Source organism: Lissotriton vulgaris, chromosome 4_1 (assembly GCF_964263255.1).
Source record: "Lissotriton vulgaris chromosome 4_1, aLisVul1.2, whole genome shotgun sequence".
NCBI lineage: Eukaryota > Metazoa > Chordata > Amphibia > Caudata > Salamandridae > Lissotriton > Lissotriton vulgaris.
Window position 1 is genome coordinate 1,644,616,680 of NC_141691.1, and position 21,517 is coordinate 1,644,638,196.

Below are 21,517 nucleotides of genomic sequence, written 5' to 3' on the forward strand. Positions count from 1 at the left end.
TCAAGGTACAGTAGAACACATTTACTATAGTTGCAAAAAATATCATTCAACCAACGCATCAAAAGTCACAATGAATTGTAGTTGCTGACATGCTTCTGACTATGCATATAACTGCTGATCATGAATTTGGCATTATTTGTGAAAGAAAGAGACCATTAAGGATAGTGGTTCTCCTTCCAAAGCATGGTAACTCTTTGAAAGTGTTTGTAGATGCTAACTTATTGTAAATACAAAATCTTACAAAGTCACACAGTATAAAGCCGAAACCTGTAGTAGAAGAAATCATGATTCTAACACAGTGGAATCATGTCTATAAATGTTTACAGTCGAGATTATGGAAAAAGAAATATATACTTATTTCATTTTTGGTCTGCTGGTCTTAGTGAAACACACAATATTGTTGGACATATGTAGGTAGTGAAGAGGGCCAGATGGCCGCATCCCGCACAAGAATGATCGCCATGTGACCACACAGCCACATACTGGCATCATGTAAGACCTCTTCTGCTTTCTGGATCTGGTTATCATGCACACCTACAAGATACCGGAACTGCAAAACAAAGTTTGTGATGCATTGTACAGTACACATACAACGTGGGAAAAGTCTTGAAGTTGTTTTTTCATCGTAATGGAAGGCACCTCTTCCAGTGCAAAACTTATTGCTTTGGAGAAAGCAAATTCCCTTGCACTATGGCGCAAGGGTGTGTTCATTGGTGACCACCCCCACCCACTACGCCGGACACACACTCGACCCCGTCTTCTCATCCAGCAAGGACATCGCCTTCAGCCACGCCACCGGACACCACTGGACGGACCACAGCTGCGTCCACTTCAGCTTCAGAAGGACCTCGACCCACCACCACCAGCAACAGGTCGCACGCAGAAGCTGGAACAAGATCACAACCGACCAGCTCGCAACCTCCCTGAGCAACAACCCACCCACCAGCGCAACGAACCCCAGCCAAGCGGCCACCAACCTCACAAAGTGGATCAGCGACTGCGCAGAGGACCTCGCCCCCCTGAGGACCCCGCCTAGCAGACCTTGCAGCAAGAGAGCCCCATGGTTCACCGACAAACTCAAGAGCTCCAAGAAGAACTCAAGGCTCCTCGCTCAGTCCAACCCTCTTCAACGTCTACATGAGCCCCCTCGTAAACATCACATGTCAGCACAACCTCAACATCATCTCCTACGCTGATGACACCCAGCTGATCCTCTCCCTCACCAACGACCCCACCACCGCCAGAGCCAACCTTCACGAAGGGATGAAAAGGTAGCCGAATGGATGAAGAACAGCCGCCTGAAACTGAACTCGGACAAGACGGAAGTCCTCATCCTGGGATCCTCACCCTCCGCCTGGGACCACTCCTGGTGGCCCCCCGCCCTAGGCAGCGCACCCAAACCAACAAACCACGAACGCAACCTGGGCTTCATCCTGGACTCCTCCCTCTCCATGACCAGACAAGTCAACGCCGTCTCCACGTCGTGCTTCAACATCCTGCGCATGCTACGTAAGATCTTCCGGTGGATCCCCACCGAGAGCAGGAAGATGGTCACCCAGGCCCTCGTCACCAGCCGTCTGGACTACAGCAACTCCCTCTACACCGGAACCACCGCCAAACTCCAAAAAAGACTCCAGCGGATCCAGAATGCCTCAGCACGACTCATCCTGGACATCCCCCGTCGCAGCCACATCTCCGGACACCTGAGAGACCTACACTGGCTCCCGGTCAACAAGAGAATCACCTTCCGTCTCCTCACCCACGCACACAACGCCCTACACAACCAAGGCCCAGGATACCTCAACAGCCGCCTCAACTTCTACGCTCCCAAACGCCAGCTTCGATCGGCCGGCCACGCCCTTGCCGCCGCATCCGAAGGGCCACTACAGGGGGACGGTCCTTCTCCTACCTCGCCGCCAAGACTTGGAACTCCCTCCCGCCCCACCTCCACCTGACCCAGGACCACCTCGCCTTCAGGAAGCAACTCAAGACCTGGCTGTTCGAGAAGTAGCGGACCCCCCTCCCCTAGCGCCTTGAGACCCTCTGGGTGAGTAGTGCGCTATATAAATGCTTTGATTGATTGATTGATTGATTGGAGCATGGCTGAGAAAAGTGCACCATATATTAGTAATTATGGCACATTTTGTCTATCTTCACTTGATGCAAGGCAGTGCAGCAAAGTTGGTGCAGCTCTGCCTTGCATCAAAATACAGTGAATATGGGCCCTAGTTTCTTTCCCTTTTCTTACATATCAGTCACCCCTAAGGTAGGCACAAGGTCCCTCCATGTGCAGGGTGAAGTGTGTGTTAAAGGTAGAACATGTACTGATATTGCAAGGACTAGCTCTCCCACAGGCTATCATTGGAGAAGCTGTGTGACATTTTGCAATGTATTTAATTTAACATAATGTAGATTTTCCTAGTAGTTAAGATGGAAAGTCTTAATTTTATTAAAGACACGGAGGTGAGTATTATGCTTGTTTATCTTGCTTTAATTATAATAGCGGCCAAGATAAGTAAAACACTACAGTTCCCAGGGGGCTCAGAGAACAGCTGGCCAATGGGAACGCAATGAAAACGAAACCTAATAACCAATCAGAGCATATCAGCTTAGATAACGTTACTACTTACTGCAGAGCTTCCTTTTTTCGCTGATGAGCAGCTCAGATAAAGTCAGAAAACATTGGAACAATCGCCAAACTGGTCTGGTGACCATTTGTAGTGTTTTCACTGTGTTACTGTGTGTGCTTTGTACAAATACTTTACAAATTGCCTCTGGGATAAGCCTGTCTGCTTGTGCCAAGCTACCAAGGGTGTGAGCAGGGGTTATCTAAGTGTGCTATCCCCTTATTCTGAATAGAAGGATGGGTACCTAGTTGGACAGGGTGCATAGCACTGCCAACTACAGAATACCATTTCAATCAAATACATTACAAGCTTGTTGCTGCAGCATTCTTCTCACCCTGTCTGTAGTTATGGAGACTTTGTGGAAAGCAATATGCAAGATTCATCACTGTGATTCCCCTTGTGCTTCTTCCTTGAAGTTGCAGGGTGTTGCACCAGAGGTGTCCAGTCATTGTAGATAATTCAGAAAAGTATTGACACTGTGGTCTTTATTTCCCGAAACCAGCCTCCTGATCCCAAACATGTAAAGAATGCTCCAGACGACTACATCAAGGGACCAATTCACAAAGCTAAATCTACATGTGCAGATTTACTAGTAGTAAATGTACTCTTAAACTATTGAGTAACTTTACTATTTGGGGGTATGGAAAAAATCTGAGCATAAAGTTAATCAAAAATGTAGACTTACACATCTCCACTTCCTGAAAGAGGGGGTGGAGCCAAATGTATGTGTGTAATATATATATATTGATAAAAAAGCAATAGTATATTCCGCACTACACATGGCAAACTTCTTATACTACAACACTCTTGCATCGAAAATAATAGAGGTAGTTATCTAAAATAGAACCCCATAGGAAATAGTGTTACATTAATGTAAATTATTCACATATTTAAAGAATATAAATACATATATTTTAATGCCAACAAAATCCCAAATAAAACACATGATTTCATTCTATTTTTAAATATTTAATCAGCCTTTGGGTTTAAAATAGGATGCAACGTAATTTTTTCATTATAATTAGAATACTTTAAAATAATTCCATGGAATTATTTAAATAATTATAACTACATAAAAGATTTTTTTTTTATTTGAGCTGGGATTTAATTTTTAACAAAACAGTAGTTAAAAGAACACAATTTTATTTAATATATTTAAGTGAACTATATTTTTATTCTAAATGAAGATAATGGTGTTATAGCATTTGTTTTATTTTACTGTACATTTACAAAAAATATTTAAACTTAATTTACAATAGTATTTTACATAAAAATATTTTTGTATTGTTTTTTAAAATGTAATACTATTTTTTTTTACTTTTCCATATACTTTACCATATTGAGAGCCCCACTTGACTGTGAAGACTCCCTATGGTAAAATTTAGGTAAAGGCATACAAGTTTATTTAATTCAAACAAAATATTTACAAATATTTTTATGTTAAATATTGTTAAGAAAAGAAATACTTTATATGATCATATACATGTAGAACAAAAGAAAATATGATACTGCTCTAATAATTCATTTAAAATTAAAATGCAATTATTTGAATATATATAATGAAATTACAAATATTTATCAGAAATGTAATTTAGGAAAAATCCTACCTACATTAAAAATATATTTTTTTCAAATGATGTATTATTAATTATATAGAAGTGCTCTATAGAATTAACTCAATGTAATTTAATTATCTGTTAAGAAATCATAATTTTACCCTTATTTTAAATAAAAATGGTTCATAAAATATGTTAAATAAAATACATGTTCTATGTTTATATTTATTTTACATTATATTAAAATGATTTATATTACAAAAAAAATTAAATACATATATTTAATTTAGCATAATTTCTTATTTTAAGTTTCTGCCTCAATTTTGTTCTACGGGAGTATGTTCCAGCACCTGGGAGTGGCCATGGGTGGTGCTGGAATTCTCCAGCTTCGAAATGGAGTACATTGACTACACGTTTGTGTTCTTTTTAAATACCCTTATCTTCTAATGTCAACAGAGGAAGCTTTTCAAACGCTGCATTACAACCAAAATAATTCACAGAAACATTTATGCTAAAATATCATCTCCCAATGTAACTAACAACCGTAAATTGTTACTACATGCTTGCAAATTCCTCTTTAGACATGAACAGCATTAAATGATACATTGTTAAATTGCATATAAAATAACTACTCAAACAGCATTCGATCCTCTTTCTCTTAGAAAATCTATAAATTGGATTACAACCTCACAACACATACACATAATCTCAAATTAATGATCTAATTCAGCCTATAAATCTAGATATACTTATCTGCTCAGAAGCAGCAAACAAAAAAGGGAGAAGACAGAATGTTGAGAGGTTTTATGGACAGGATGTTCTGGTTCACGTTATGAGTAATATAATGTTCTTTAATAGAACTTTGTAATGTGTTTGCTGCTTGGGGGTAATAAATAAAAGATCTTTAGCTTCGTGACTTGCCATAAAATTCAAGGAGCTATCACAATGGGTGGCCATCTTTGATTTGGGAACACACAATAGTGGAGACTATTTTTTACGTAAATTGGGCACGCATGAGGAACATCCTGATTAATTATAGGAAATAACTTTCAATTTGTGAGTGGTTCTTTGTATCGTGAGCTTGTTTGTCTGGAATAGGAACATGCTGAGGAGTGCGTGTTTGCCACAGTTTGAAAGTTGGAAAGTAAGAGAAAAGACTATGCTTCTCCTTCATTAAAAGTAAGGAGTGATAATAAAGAGGTTTTTGGTTTTAGCCTGTAGTGTAGCAGATAAGCTGGGAGTGCAGAAGGATGACAGAGTAAGGAGCTATAGGATACAGCTCAGGAAACTGTAAAATCAATTTTAAAGGATGGTAGGAAGAAGAGAGTCTACAATAATGAGGAGCAGAAATGTTGGTCATTGTCTGATGAAGAGGTCAGTACAAATATAGGTCTAGAGGGTAAGTGTATTAAAAAAGAAAAGACATATGCCTCTGGAGGAGGTGCCTGAATCTGAATTTGGAGTCCAAAGTGGCTAACAGGGAAAAGGTATGTGAAGTGACATTGAAAAAATCCAGAATGCAAAAGAAAGGGTATTAAGATGTATCAAATGAGAAGAATGGGATGAATAATGGGATGAGTATATTTTTTTATTTTATAGTGTTGTATGGCATTTCAGGATCCAAGCGTAATTTACCGATTCATGCCCTTATATAGGTGCAATTCACATTGTCCTTATAAAGACATAGAAATCATACCCATTTTTAGACATAACCAAACCAGTCCAAATACAGGCATGGCTACTTCAACAAGTTCCAAAAACCCACACTGATTTCTTGGAAAACTCGCCTTCAGCAGTCAAAGACATTCCCTTACTTGAATATTGATTTGTCCTAGAAATCTTGGCGTTTTTAAAGAACTACCATTCCCTTGGGGTTCTTTTGTGACGTTATCATGTCTGACTTTACGTCAAACTAGGCACCTTCAAGGTATAAATATTCCTACACTTGCCCTAGCAAGTCTGTAAAATAAGGTAGACAAGAAAAAACAAGGCAAACCTACAATTCCTTAAACATTTCCATTAGGAATTGTTGTGCTCATTTATATCTTCCTGTGCAGTTATAAATCACTGCTGAGTATATTTCTAACACTGCTAATACAATTGCTGCTAATTATAAAAACCTATCAAATTCTGTTGTCCTTAATACTTTCTCACATGCGAATCCAAAGCAATTACAATCATTGCCCAAGTCCGTCACAAATGTGTTCAAAAACGCTACGAAATGCAACCTCAGCAATTGTCCAAATTGTATTTACCAAGAGTTGTTTGTTTACACACTGTCTCAAATTGTCAAATGTTCTTACTGTCTCCTAGGATACCGGAAAGGAAGTAAGTGGAGGCCGGGATCGCCGTGGGACAAGGTCCGGTTGAAAACTTACTCCGTCAGGAAACCGGAAGTTCAGGTCTCGGAGCGCCGATGGAATCTTCTCTGCAGCTCGGCGACTCCTCTGCAGTCCAGAGCGATGAAGAAGGACAATGGAGACAGGAGGTAAATGGGGGATAGGACGGATAGCAGGAGAGAAGGGCGCTACGGCTGGAACACTCGTGAAGGAACGCAGCAAACTCCAAGCGAAGCGTCTTTCACGAGTTAGGCAGGGCTTTTATAATCTTTTTCCATGCGTGTGATAACGTGAGCATGTATCTTAATGTGCAATGAAAAAGCGGTATGGGTAGGGCTTTCACGTGTGTACCTTATGAATATTCATCAGCAACCTTGACATTTAGAAATAATAACAAGCCTTGGCAACATCATTTTGTACAATAACCAACAAGCATTGCTAATGCCAAAATAAACAATCAATGAATACAATGTAATCCATTAAATGATATGTTTCCTTTCCACACCTATTCTGACTAAACCCTACTTAAATGATATGTTTCCTTTCCAGACCTATTCTGACTAAACCCTACTTACTCATAACAGTCCCCCCCCAAAGGTCTTCTAACTGGTCGTGGTTTATTTGGGTGAAGAGCATGGAATAAAAAATCAATCTTGGCGCGTGAACATTATTCTCAGGTTCCCATGATCTTTACGAAGTGTCATAGCCTTTCCAGTCTATTAGAATATTTAAACGGCCATGAATACGTTTTGCATCTAAAATGTTCCTGACCTCATACTCTCCATGGTCTCCAACTATAATAGGGGGATGTGGATCATGAGGACGAGTGTTTGGTTGTACTGGTTTAATGAGAGACACATGAAACACGGGATGCATTTTATAATTAGAGGGTAAGATCAGTCTAATGGAAACTAGTTTGATGATTTTATCAATAGGAAATGGGCCAATGAATCTAGTTTTAAATTTTCTAGGTCCTTCAAATTGTATATTTTTTGTAGATAACCAAACTTTATCTCCTGGTTTATAAATAGGAGCTGGAATTCTACGTCTGTCAGCGTATTTTTTCATAGTGTCTTTGTTTTTGGCCAATTATTTCTTAACACTTTCTTGAAAATTACGTAAACTGTTTATCCTTTCGGAAATTGCAGGCATGTCATTTGTCTTTTCTGGAAACAAGTTTGTAAGGTTCGAGGATGCTGACCAGTGAGAAAATAAAATGGAGAGCATCCCAATGTGAAGTGTTTAGTAATGTTATAGGTAAACTCTGCTAGAAGTAATGCTTCAACCTAGTCTGATGTCAAGGTAGTGGTCAAACATCGTAAACTTTGTTCAAGATATTGATTTAATTTTTCTGTTTGACCATCTGTTTGAGGATGGAAGGCTGAAGATAAAGCTATATCTACACCTAATTGTTTGCTCAGTTGTTTCCAAAATGTTGATAAAAATTGTGGGCCCCTATCTGAAATAATTTTTTATGGCAAACCATGGAGCTTAACAATATTAGCTAAAAATATATCACTGAACTCTGCAGCTGTTGGCAGTTTTGGTAAAGAAATAAAATGCCCCATTTTGGACAATAAATCCACCACGACCAATATGGTAGTCATACCATGTGACTTGGGTAAATCAGTGACACAATCTAAGCTAATCGTATCACAAGGAGTTGAAGGAATTTCCATAGGTTGCAACAACCCCATTGGAAGAGAGTGAGATGATTTCTGTCTTGCACATACTGGGCAGGTCTGAATATATTGATGTACATTTGTCTTCATTCCATTCCACCAAAAATGTCTTTAACATAACTCCAAAGTTTTGCTTTCTCCTGGATGAGCAACTATCGCTAGATAATGGTTCCATTTTATGACTTGTTCTCTTAGTGTTTCAGTAGGAACAAATATTTTATTCTTATGATAAAATAACCCATCAGAAATTGAGGTGTGTTTTTGTGAAAGCCAATGATCCTGATCTTTACTTTGGTTCTTAAGTAAGGTCAAAAAGTCAGTAGTAGTGATTTCAGCACAAACTTTCTCTACAGGGATTATACTCTGCAATTCTGAGTTTTGTTCCTTGTCTTTATTACACATTAAACGTGAAAGTGTGTCTGATAATAATTGTTTTACTCCAGGATGATACATGATTAAAAAATCAAAAATTCGCTAAAGAATTGTAGCCAACGCATCTGTCTATGAGTAAAAGCTTTCACTGTGGAATAGAACTGCAAATTTTTGTGGTCTGAAAAGATTGTGATTGTATGTTTTGCTCCAAGGATATGATGTCTCCATTCTTGGAAAACGCCCTTAATTGCTAAGAGCTCACGCTCAGCAATGGTGTAATTTTGTTCGGCCGGTAAAAGTTTTCTTGAGTAGAAAGCTATTGGGTGAAAATTTCCAGTTTCAACCTCCTTCTGTAATAAAACTCCACCTATAGCTGTTTGAGAACCATCCGCTTCTACAAAGTATGGTCGATCTGGATTAGGATGTTTTAAAATTGGTGCAGAAGTAAACGCCTGTTTAAGGGTATTGAAAGCTGAGTCAGCCTCTGAATTCCAATGAAATTTCCTTCCTTTTTGCAATAGTTGTGTAATTGGCACCACAATTTCAAAGAATTTTGAGATAAATCTCCTGTAAAAATTAGCAAATCCCAAAATTCTTTGTACTTCTTTTATAGAGGTAGGAGCTGGCCAATTTTAAATTGCTTCCACCTTTTTTCGATCCATTACAATTCCCTCGGGTGACAGCCAACATCCAAGGAATTCAATTTTTGATGTGCTAAACACACATTTTTCTAACTTAACGAATAAAGAATTGTCCCTAAGTTTTTGTAAAACAGATCTAACATGACCTACGTGTTCTTCAGGATTTTTTGAATAGATCAAAATGTCATCGATATATACAATAACACAGATATCTAATAGGTCGTGCAATACTTCATTAATGAAGTATTGAAATGCAACTGGTGCATTGCATAGACCAAATGGCATTACAGTATATTCGAATAAGCCAAATTTTGTACGAAAAGCGGTTTTCCATTCGTCACCCTCTTTAATGCGGATTAGATGATTGTATATATACTTGATCCTTTTACTTGGTTTAGAAGTACCAGAATCAAGGGCAGAGGGTAACAGTTCTTAATCGTAGCCTTGTTTACTGCACAATAGTTGATGCAGGCTCTAAGATGTCCTGTCTTTTTTGCTGCAAAAAACAAAGGAGACGAGACAGGAGAGGTAGAATGACGGATAAAGCCTATCTCCAGTAACTCATCTAAATAGGTTCTTAAATACTGATTTTCAGGCTCAGTTAAAGCATATATTCTGCTGCAGGGTAAGACAGCTCCTGGAATTAAATCTATCCTCTAATCGTATACCCTGCGGGGAGGAAATTTAGTAGCCTTCACGGGATCAAAAACATCAGAAAATATCTTTGTACTCTTTTGGGAGCTCTGAAGAATTGGATTGTACTATGGCACAAGTGAGGGGCATAATTTAATCTGTTGTTTCTTGATAGCAATGTTCTTTACAATGGACAGAGTCTAAAGTTACCGTGCATTTAACCTAATCGATTTTAGAATTGTGGAGTTCTAACCACGGTATTCCTAGAATGACCCCAAAAGCTGGTGTGTCGATTAAATCAAATGTAGTATTTTCTGTATGACCATTGTCTGACACTAGAATTAAAGGTGTAGTATGGAATCTGATTGGACCTGAAGAGAGAGCTGAACCATCTACTGCCCGCACAGTGGTGTGCGACCCCACCCCCTTTTGAAATGTTTAAAGCTCCCTCGAGCTGTCGGGCTGACGAGCCTGGGACCCCGCACCTGCGCGCCGGAGTGGTACTAGACCTGGCAATATTTGGCAGCCACCGGCAACCCCAGAAGATAAGAAGATGGCCTATTCCCTGCTGATGAGGGGTAAATACCCCGAAACACGTGTCCAGGGATGGCAAAGAAGGATACATCGTGGAATACTAAACTACACTGACTACAGTCCTTAGGGGCGATCCCGCTGGTGTGTGAGTGGTGTGCGACCCCACCCCCTTTGAAATGTTTAAAGCTCCCTCGAGCTGTCGGGCTGACGAGCCTGGGACCCCGCACCTGCGCGCCGGAGTGGTACTAGACCTGGCAATATTTGGCAGCCACCGGCAACCCCAGAAGATAAGAAGATGGCCTATTCCCTGCTGATGAGGGGTAAATACCCCGAAACACGTGTCCAGGGATGGCAAAGAAGGATACATCGCGGAATACTAAACTACACTGACCACAGTCCTTAGGGGCGATCCCGCTGGTGTGTGAGTGGTGTGCGACCCCACCCCCTTTTGAAATGTTTAAAGCTCCCTCGAGCTGTCGGGCTGACGAGCCTGGGACCCCGCACCTGCGCGCCGGAGTGGTACTAGACCTGGCAATATTTGGCAGCCACCGGCAACCCCAGAAGATAAGAAGATGGCCTATTCCCTGCTGATGAGGGGTAAATACCCCGAAACACGTGTCCAGGGATGGCAAAGAAGGATACATCGCGGAATACTAAACTACACTGACCACAGTCCTTAGGGGCGATCCCGCTGGTGTGTGAGTGGTGTGCGACCCCACCCCCTTTTGAAATGTTTAAAGCTCCCTCGAGCTGTCGGGCTGACGAGCCAGGGACCCCGCACCTGCGCGCCGGAGTGGTACTAGACCTGGCAATATTTGGCAGCCACCGGCAACCCCAGAAGATAAGAAGATGACCTATTCCCTGCTGATGAGGGGTAAATACCCCGAAACACGTGTCCAGGGATGGCAAAGAAGGATACATCGCGGAATACTAAACTACACTGACCACAATCCTTAGGGGCGATCCCGCTGGTGTGTGAGTGGTGTGCGACCCCACCCCCTTTTGAAATGTTTAAAGCTCCCTCGAGCTGTCGGGCTGACGAGCCTGGGACCCCGCACCTGCGCGCCGGAGTGGTACTAGACCTGGCAATATTTGGCAGCCACCGGCAACCCCAGAAGATAAGAAGATGGCCTATTCCCTGCTGATGAGGGGTAAATACCCCGAAACACGTGTCCAGGGATGGCAAAGAAGGATACATCGCGGAATACTAAACTACACTGACCACAGTCCTTAGGGGCGATCCCGCTGGTGTGTGAGTGGTGTGTGACCCCACCCCCTTTTGAAATGTTTAAAGCTCCCTCGAGCTGTCGGGCTGACGAGCCTGGGACCCCGCACCTGCGCGCCGGAGTAGTACTAGACCTGGCAATATTTGGCAGCCACCGGCAACCCCAGAAGATAAGAAGATGGCCTGTTCCCTGCTGATGAGGGGTAAATACCCCGAAACACGTGTCCAGGGATGGCAAAGAAGGATACATCGCGGAATACTAAACTACACTGACCACAGTCCTTAGGGGCGATCCCGCTGGTGTGTGAGTGGTGTGCGACCCCACCCCCTTTTGAAATGTTTAAAGCTCCCTCGAGCTGTCGGGCTGACGAGCCTGGGACCCCGCACCTGCGCGCCGGAGTGGTACTAGACCTGGCCATATTTGGCAGCCACCGGCAACCCCAGAAGATAAGAAGATGGCCTATTCCCTGCTGATGAGGGGTAAATACCCCGAAACACGTGTCCAGGGATGGCAAAGAAGGATACATCGCGGAATACTAAACTACACTGACCACAGTCCTTTGGGGCGATCCCGCTGGTGTGTGAGTGGTGTGCGACCCCACCCCCTTTTGAAATGTTTAAAGCTCCCTCGAGCTGTCGGGCTGACGAGCCTGGGACCCCGCACCTGCGCGCCGGAGTGGTACTAGACCTGGCAATATTTGGCAGCCACCGGCAAACCCAGAAGATAAGAAGATGGCCTATTCCCTGCTGATGAGGGGTAAATACCCCGAAACACGTGTCCGGGGATGGCAAAGAAGGATACATCGCGGAATACTAAACTACACTGACCACAGTCCTTAGGGGCGATCCCGCTGGTGTGTGAGTGGTGTGCGACCCCACCCCCTTTTGAAATGTTTAAAGCTCCCTCGAGCTGTCGGGCTGACGAGCCTGGGACCTCGCACCTGCGTGCCGGAGTGGTACTAGACCTGGCAATATTTGGCAGCCACCGGCAACCCCAGAAGATAAGAAGATGGCCTATTCCCTGCTGATGAGGGGTAAATACCCTGAAACACGTGTCCAGGGATGGCAAAGAAGGATACATCGCGGAATACTAAACTACACTGACCACAGTCCTTAGGGGCGATCCCGCTGGTGTGTGAGTGGTGTGCGACCCCACCCCCTTTTGAAATGTTTAAAGCTCCCTCGAGCTGTCGGGCTGACGATCCTGGGACCCCGCACCTGCGCGCCGGAGTGGTACTAGACCTGGCAATATTTGGCAGCCACCGGCAACCCCAGAAGATAAGAAGATGGCCTATTCCCTGCTGATGAGGGGTAAATACCCCGAAACACGTGTCCAGGGATGGCAAAGAAGGATACATCGCGGAATACTAAACTACACTGACCACAGTCCTTAGGGGCGATCCCGCTGGTGTGTGAGTGGTGTGCGACCCCACCCCCTTTTGAAATGTTTAAAGCTCCCTCGAGCTGTCGGGCTGACGAGCCTGGGACCCCGCACCTGCGCGCCGGAGTGGTACTAGACCTGGCAATATTTGGCAGCCACCGGCAACCCCAGAAGATAAGAAGATGGCCTATTCCCTGCTGATGAGGGGTAAATACCCCGAAACACGTGTCCAGGGATGGCAAAGAAGGATACATCGCGGAATACTAAACTACACTGACCACAGTCCTTAGGGGCGATCCCGCTGGTGTGTGAGTGGTGTGCGACCCCACCCCCTTTTGAAATGTTTAAAGCTCCCTCGAGCTGTCGGGCTGACGAGCCTGGGACCCCGCACCTGCGCGCCGGAGTGGTACTAGACCTGGCAATATTTGGCAGCCACCGGCAACCCCAGAAGATAAGAAGATGGCCTATTCCCTGCTGATGAGGGGTAAATACCCCGAAACACGTGTCCAGGGATGGCAAAGAAGGATACATCGCGGAATACTAAACTACACTGACCACAGTCCTTAGGGGCGATCACGCTGGTGTGTGAGTGGTGTGCGACCCCACCCCCTTTTGAAATGTTTAAAGCTCCCTCAAGCTGTCGGGCTGACGAGCCTGGGACCCCGCACCTGCGCGCCGGAGTGGTACTAGACCTGGCAATATTTGGCAGCCACCGGCAACCCCAGAAGATAAGAAGATGGCCTATTCCCTGCTGATGAGGGGTAAATACCCCGAAACACGTGTCCAGGGATGGCAAAGAAGGATACATCGCGGAATACTAAACTACACTGACCACAGTCCTTAGGGGCGATCCCGCTGGTGTGTGAGTGGTGTGCGACCCCACCCCCTTTTGAAATGTTTAAAGCTCCCTCGAGCTGTCGGGCTGACGAGCCTGGGACCCCGCACCTGCGCGCCGGAGTGGTACTAGACCTGGCAATATTTGGCAGCCACCGGCAACCCCAGAAGATAAGAAGATGGCCTATTCCCTGCTGATGAAGGGTAAATACCCCGAAACACGTGTCCAGGGATGGCAAAGAAGGATACATCACGGAATACTAAACTACACTGACCACAGTCCTTAGGGGCGATCCCGCTGGTGTGTGAGTGGTGTGCGACCCCTCCCCCTTTTGTACTGCCCGCACAGGTTCTGGTTCTTTTTTGGGAACTTGGGTTAACTGTCATTTTTTAGCAAATTCAAAATCAAAAAAGTTACCTGTAGCTCCTGAATCGATAAGCACAGGTATGCTATGTCTCTGGTGATTAGACAAAATCAAAATCATTCTAATGGTAAAATGTCTAGGTATGCAATTTCTAACACAAGTTACATAATGTGAGATCCTCTGACTGTTTTCACTCGAAACACCGATCTCTTCTTTTCTTGAGACATCTAGTTTTCCGACTCTTGTGAAGAGTTTTGTGTAACTGCCATAACCTTCTTTTTAATTGGTCTAATTGGACAGTCTTTGGCAAAATGGCCAGATTTGCCACAGTATAAACATAAATTACCCTTACGACTTCTATCTTTTTCTTCCGGCGTCAAGGGTCCCTTGATCCGTCCCATTTGCATAGGTTCAACCTGAGCATTTTTATCCTCGATTGACTTTCTTTCTGTTCTAAAATGTAGATTTCTAAAATCATTTCTAGGCTTTTCATTTTTTCTTTCACCTAATCTGTGATCTAGTTTGACTATTAGATCTTGGAACTCAGTAAAATCATCGGGTAAGTTGACTAGGTGAGCCAGGGAATCTTTTAATTCTTCTCTAAGGCCTCGATAAAATAAAGATACCCTTTTCTTCTCAGGCCATTGTGTTTCTGCTAACAATCTGTTAAAAGTGGTTACATAAGAGATTAAATCCTTAGAGCCCTGACGCAAGTTTAAAAATTCATTGTCTGAAGCCTGCAGGAAAACATGTTTTGAAAACAAGCTGGGCATGGCTGTTTTAAAATTAGTCAAATTATGAATTAGTGGATCATCCCTGTCAACTAAGGGCATGGCCCAGTTAGCCGCCACTCCTCCCAGGTAAGTAATGATAAATGCCACCTTAGTGGTATCAGTGGTAAAGATTTGAGGTTTGCACAAGAAATGTAGTTGACACTGACTCATGAAAGTATTGAAAGAATTACAATCTCCAAGGAACCTTTCTGGATTTGCTAAAGGAACCGGACTTGGTGAAACTACCGTTAATTGAACTGGTTGATTTTGATGTTGATAACTTGGAACGCCAAATTTAGGTGAAGTAAAACCGGAAACCCCAAATTTGGGTGGAGTTAAAACAGGCTGACTATCTGTATTCTGTTCTCGCCATGAAGTAAAATTAGTTTTAGAATTATCTAGTTCTTGTCCAAGAGATTGGTTTTCTAGCCGTAAATCCTGTACTTCATCATTCATTTTTCGTACTATTTCCGTAATTTCTGAAACGTTTAAATTTGAGAGATCCATAATTAAACACCTTCAAGAGGAAACAATGGAAGAGGTTTTTTAGGCTTCGCTTTCTGTCAAGCGTACCTCCACAAGGTTCCAGTTGTTTCCGTCTTGAAGATGCTCAATCCCAATTCCTTCAAGAACTAAATAGCGTGACAAGGAAGTAAACTCTTATCACTGCCAATTAGCTCCCAAAGGGAAGGGGAAGTGGAAGAGAAACAAACAAAGAAACACAGGATCTCTTCTTGAGATGTCTGGTGTTGTTTCTCTTGAAGTATTCTGGGCTGCGTGTCGTAATTTGCAACACCTTGAAATATCTAGTAATATAACAGTTTAATTACTAACAAGTCTACCATAAATAATGTTTCCTTGAAGATATTATACATAAATTTAAATGCATACCTGAAGTAAGATCAGCCCATTCCTATACTTCTTTTGCAAGGACATAAACACCTTGATACAATGTTATTTGCACCTTCAAAAATGAATATATATAGTCGTAACTATTTGACTCCAAGGATTAAATCAGGTTTCAACTGGTTATTTTGTTAGTACAACTTATTAATCAACATAAATAAAGGTAACTTCTCTTACCTTGCTTATGTATTCTAGTGCAGTAAATTTGGAGTCTGTAAAATAAGGTAAGCAAGAAAAAACAAGGCAAACCTACAATTCCTTAAACATTTCCATTAGGAATTGTTGTGCTCATTTATATCTTCCTGTGCAGTTATAAATCACTGCTGAGTATATTTCTAACACTGCTAATACAATTGCTGCTAATTATAAAAACCTGTCAAATTCTGTTGTCCTTAATACTTTCTCACAAGCGAATCCAAAGCAATTACAATCATTGCCCAAGTCCGTCTCAAATGTGTTCAAAAACGCTACGAAATGCAACCTCAGCAATTGTCCAAATTGTATTTACCAAGAGTTGTTTGTTTACACACTGTCTCAAATTGTCAAATGTTCTTACTGTCTCCTAGGATTCCGGAAAGGAAGTTCGTGGAGGCCGGGATCGCCGTGGGACAAGGTCCGGTTGAAAACTCACTCCGTCAGGAAACCCGAAGTTCGGGTCTCGGAGCGCCGATGGAATCTTCTCTGCAGCTCGGCGACTCCTCTGCAGTCCAGCGCGATGAAGAAGGATGATGGAGACTGGAGGTAAATGGGGGAAAGGACGGATAGCAGGAGAGAAGGACGCTAAGGCTGGAACACTCGTGAAGGAACGCAGCAAACTCCAAGCGAAGCGTCTTTCACGAGTTAGGCAGGGCTTTTATAGTCTTTTTCCATGCGAGTGATAATGTGAGCCTGTATCTTCACGTGCAATGAAAATGCGGTTTGGGTAGGGCTTCCACGTGTGTACCTTATGAATATTCATCAGCAACCTTGACATTTAGAAATAATAACAAGCCTTGGCAACATCATTTTGTACAATAACCAACAAGCATTGATAATGCCAAAATAAACAATCAATGAATACAATGTAATCCATTAAATGATATGTTTCCTTTCCAGACCTATTCTGACTAAACCCTACTTAAATGATATGTTTCCTTTTCAGACCTATTCTGACTAAACCCTACTTACTCATAACACTGGGTGTGTGAGTGTCTCAGTCGGTCGATGAGTGAATACATGAATGTCTAACTGGGACTTTTAAAGGGTACATAAGTGTCTGAGTGGATTCATCAGTGTCTGAGTGAGTCTGTGACTGGGCGACTGTGTCTGTCTGCGTGGGTCTGTGAGTGGGCATGGTAATGTCTGCATGGGTCTGCAAGTGCATGTATGAGTGCGAGTGGATTTGTGAGAGGATACGTGAGTGCCTGAGTGGGTCTGTGAATGGACAGAAGTTTTGTGACTAACTGTGAAAGTCTGAGTGGGTCTGTGAGTGGGCACATAAGCATCTGAGTGGGTCTTTATCTGGGTGATTTAGTGTCTGAATGGGTCTTTGAGTAGGTTCCCTAGTGTTTGAGTGGGTCTGAAAATGGGTGCATCAGTCTCTGAGTGGGTATGTGACTGGTGCATGAGTGTTCAAGTGGGTCTGTGAGTGGGTTCATCAGTCTGTAAGTAGGTCTGTGATTGGATATGTGAGTGTCTCAGTGGGTCTTTGAGTGGGTATGTGAGTTTATGAGTAGGTCTGTGAGTAGGTGTGTGAGTGCCTAAGTGGGGCTGTGAATGAGCGTATCAGTGTATGGGTCTCTCGGTGGGTGCGTAAGTGTCTCAGTGGGTCTGTGACTGGGAACATGTGTGTCTATGTGGATCTGCGAGTATACATGACAATGTCTGAATGGGTCTGTAAATTAGTGTATGAGTGGATCTGTGAGAGGATATGTGAGTCTCCCGTGGGTCTGTGAATGAGTGGGAAGCATCTGAGTGGGTCTGTGACTGAGTACATTAGTGTCTGAGTGAGTCTGTGAGTGGCTGCGTGAGAATCTAAGTGGGTCGGTGTCTGGGTGCATTAGTGTCTGAATGGGTCTGTGAGGGGGTGTATTAATGTTTGAGTGGCTCTGTAAATGGGTGTGTCAGTCTCTGAATGTGTATGTGACTGGGTGTAAGACTGGTTGAGTGGGTCCTGTGCTGGAATGGCACCATGCATAGCACTAGAGTGTATGAGTGGGTCCATTAGTGGGTGCATCAGTCTGTGAGTAGGTCTGTGAGTGGGTGCTTGAGTATCTGAGTGGCTCTGTGAGTGGAAGTGGGAGTTTGTGTGTAGGTCTGTGAAAGGGTGTGTGTAGGTCTGTGAGAAGGTGTGCGTAGGTCTGTGAGTGCATGCATGAGTGTCTGAGTGGGTTTCCCAGTGGGTGCATTAATGTCTGAGTGGTCACATCAGTGTCTCAGTGGATCTGTGAGTGGCGCATGAGTGTGCATGTGGATCTGTGAGTGGGCATGTCAATGTCTGAGTGGGGCTGTACTTGAGTGGATCTGTGAATGGTTGCATGAGTCCCTGAGTCGGTCTGTGACTAGGTTTGTGAGTGTCTGAGTGGGTCCATGAGTGGGCGCATGAGCTCCTCAGTGAGTCAGTGTCTGGGTGTGTTAGTATCTGAAAGGTTTTTATCTTAAAATAAAAACAATTCTCAGGATGCACAATTGTGTATGTCAGCTACGGTATTGCACCCGTAAGTGCAAGGCAATTACATATGATCAAATAGCAGCTTTATTGTAACTTGAAGAGGGCAGCTGTCAAGATCTCCGTATAAATATTTTACTTCTGGTAAGCTAGGCTAAAAGTTCGAAATGTGTTCATAACCAAGCAAATATGTGTTTTTGTAGCAGGTTGTGTCACAAGTATTATGATTTATGTTGGTAGCAGTCCTACTCAACATTACAGGATGTAATTTACTGCAAATTGAAATTGCAATTCTTTTTATATGGCTTCAAATTAAATTTCTCGTGTTCACCAATAATCAATATAATACAAATTGGATTCTTACAATCTATTTTGTAGATTTTTTAATGTATGATGTAACATTCCCCAGAACCTTTCTTGTTTTTAAATAACAACGAAAAGTGAAATGCTTCTAGAACTCTGCGTAATTTCATATTGCAAGGCCGCCTGCAATACTCTCTATAAATGTGGAGGTTGAGACTTGCCGACTCCTACAAAAGATCTTTATTATATACTGATATCTAAAACCATTGAAAAGTTAGAACCAGCGGTCATTGAAATATATAATACATTAGGAAGAAATAAAGTCAAGGTTGCTGTTTTCACGGTGAAAGTACTAAGTATCAATGCAGAAAAGATCATTTCAAATACATGTCTGTGATGAGAGTCACACCTGCATCTGCCTGGTAAATGTATGAAATAGACCAAGTCAAACTGGAAGGAATCCTGCCCTCGAACCGAAGACATTGTAATATGTTGCTGAATAAGTTAGTAAGGGCATTTGGCTCCTTAGATAAAGCTTCAGTTCAGTTTCAACAATTTATGAGCATACGAAGGAAAAGAAAGATTCAAGTTAATATTGTCTTTACATGAATGTATCTGTTCTTATAATGAACTTTTCACTGAAAAGCAGATGCAAATTCAGCGTAAGAAGTGCTGTAAATATTGAATTGTGCTGGACCAATAATAACAGTAAATTCACTTTTCTCAGAATGTGAACACGATTTATGGGCAGGACTAAAGTCTCGGGATTAAGAATGAGATTTCTGAAGACAGATTCACCAAGCAAATCCTCTTGAAAAGTCTACAAAAATATCATAAACTATTACCAAGTTTTAGAATATGTATTGACCCAAGACTGAATTATGCCCATGATTTACTATAAACACCAATATTCTTTCCTAAATCAGATATCACCTCTGGGGTGAGGTTTTAGGTTTAATTAGGAAACGAACTGATGTAACCCCTGAATGCCCTTGAAGAGCTCCCTATTTTGCAACACCTGTATTTTCTTCAATTGAAACACCGACCCATCATGTTCGAATATATCTGTTAATTAATTGATTTTGTGAAAATGGGCCTGACTTGATGGTCCAAATTTATTTTTACTATTTCATACATTAGCCAGATATATCATCTAAGAAGTGTTTTTCCATTTCACAGCTGAAAGAGGTGACTATATATTATTATAGGAGATTCTGAATGTATATTATTTTGTTTAGATTTCTTTTATTGGTTTTCAAGACAAATAAATCACAACAAGCCAACATGCTCTGTGGTCATCAGAATGCAATCCGCTATTAGAGTTATAGCTTTTGGCAAATAATGCAACAACAATGAGGAAAAAAACCACCCACCTCCCCTCCCTTTTCCCCCCATGAATCAAGTGTACATCTCTGAATGAGAAATGTCAAGATCGGACAGACTTTGGCTCTTCAAAGGTAAAGTCACTAAGAAGCAGGGGTGTTTAGGACTAGCTGCTCAGGTGGGTCTGCAAGTCGTAGAAGACTTAAGTATTTGGGGCAGGTGAGCTCCGTGAACTCAGACTTCAGGAGAGTAAGGAAAGGCTCCCACAGGGCATGGCAGGCAGCCCCTGGGTGTGTCAGGGAGAGCAAGATCTTCTCCATCCCCAAGATTCCCCACCATCTATGGAGCCATCCCACTCAGGTTGGAGCTGTCTTACTACCCCAGTGCAAAAGTATGTTATGTGCCGCCGCACCCACGGCCATTGCCATCTGTTTACCCCTCTGGGATGTAAGTGGGAAGGTAATGGCATTTGGAAGACCCAAGATGACATACACTGGAAAGCGGGGGATCTGAGTATCAAAGCAGGAGTCTACCTTATCTAGGGTCTGCTGCTAATATGCCCCTAGGAAAGGACAGTCCCACAGCAAGAGAGTGAGGGTACCCAGCAACCACAGGCTCTCCAACATTGTGGGCTATGAGAAGGGTTAGCTCCATGGATTCGGACGGGAGTTAGGTACCAGTAGGTGGCCACTTTACTGGCTGTCTCGGTGGAGGCCAAACTACGGGCTGTATGTCGGGCCCCATAGTAGATTCAATTCCACTCTTTCTGTGTCATTACTCAGCCCAGTTCCCCTTCCCAGCGCAGCTGACCTGGGGTATTTCCGGTGGTAGGGATGTGTTTGAAAAACTTGTATAAGTCCAAAGTCAAATGTGAGTTGGTATGTTGTGTGAGCAGCCACTTCTCAAATGGAGTGAAATGCCTCTCTGCCCCCTCGCACCTCACTATGGAGAACCCAGTGTCGAACCTGTATGTAGCAATATCGCTCTGTTTCTGGTATGTCCTGTTCCTTGCGCAGGTCGGTGAAGGATCAGGGCCCTGAAAGATCAAAAAGGTGTCCTATCGATCGGCATGTTTCTTTGGTCCAGTGGTGGAATCACTCCGAGTCCAGTCCTGGTGTAAAGTCAGGGTTATGAACTATGGGTGTAATCGGGGACAGAAAGGTCTTGAGCCCCCTAGAGACAGGCACTCTGTCCCAAGCCAAGAGGGTAAGACGGGTCATCCATAAAGGAACAAATTCCAAGGTCTCCCCGCTCGCGCAAGGAAGGGCACTTCCCATAGAGACTGACAGGTGAGAAACCTATCCATGAATAGCCCATGCTTTTCAGACTAAGGGCAGGACCACTCAGTCAGTGCTATCATCTGGGCCACCCACCAG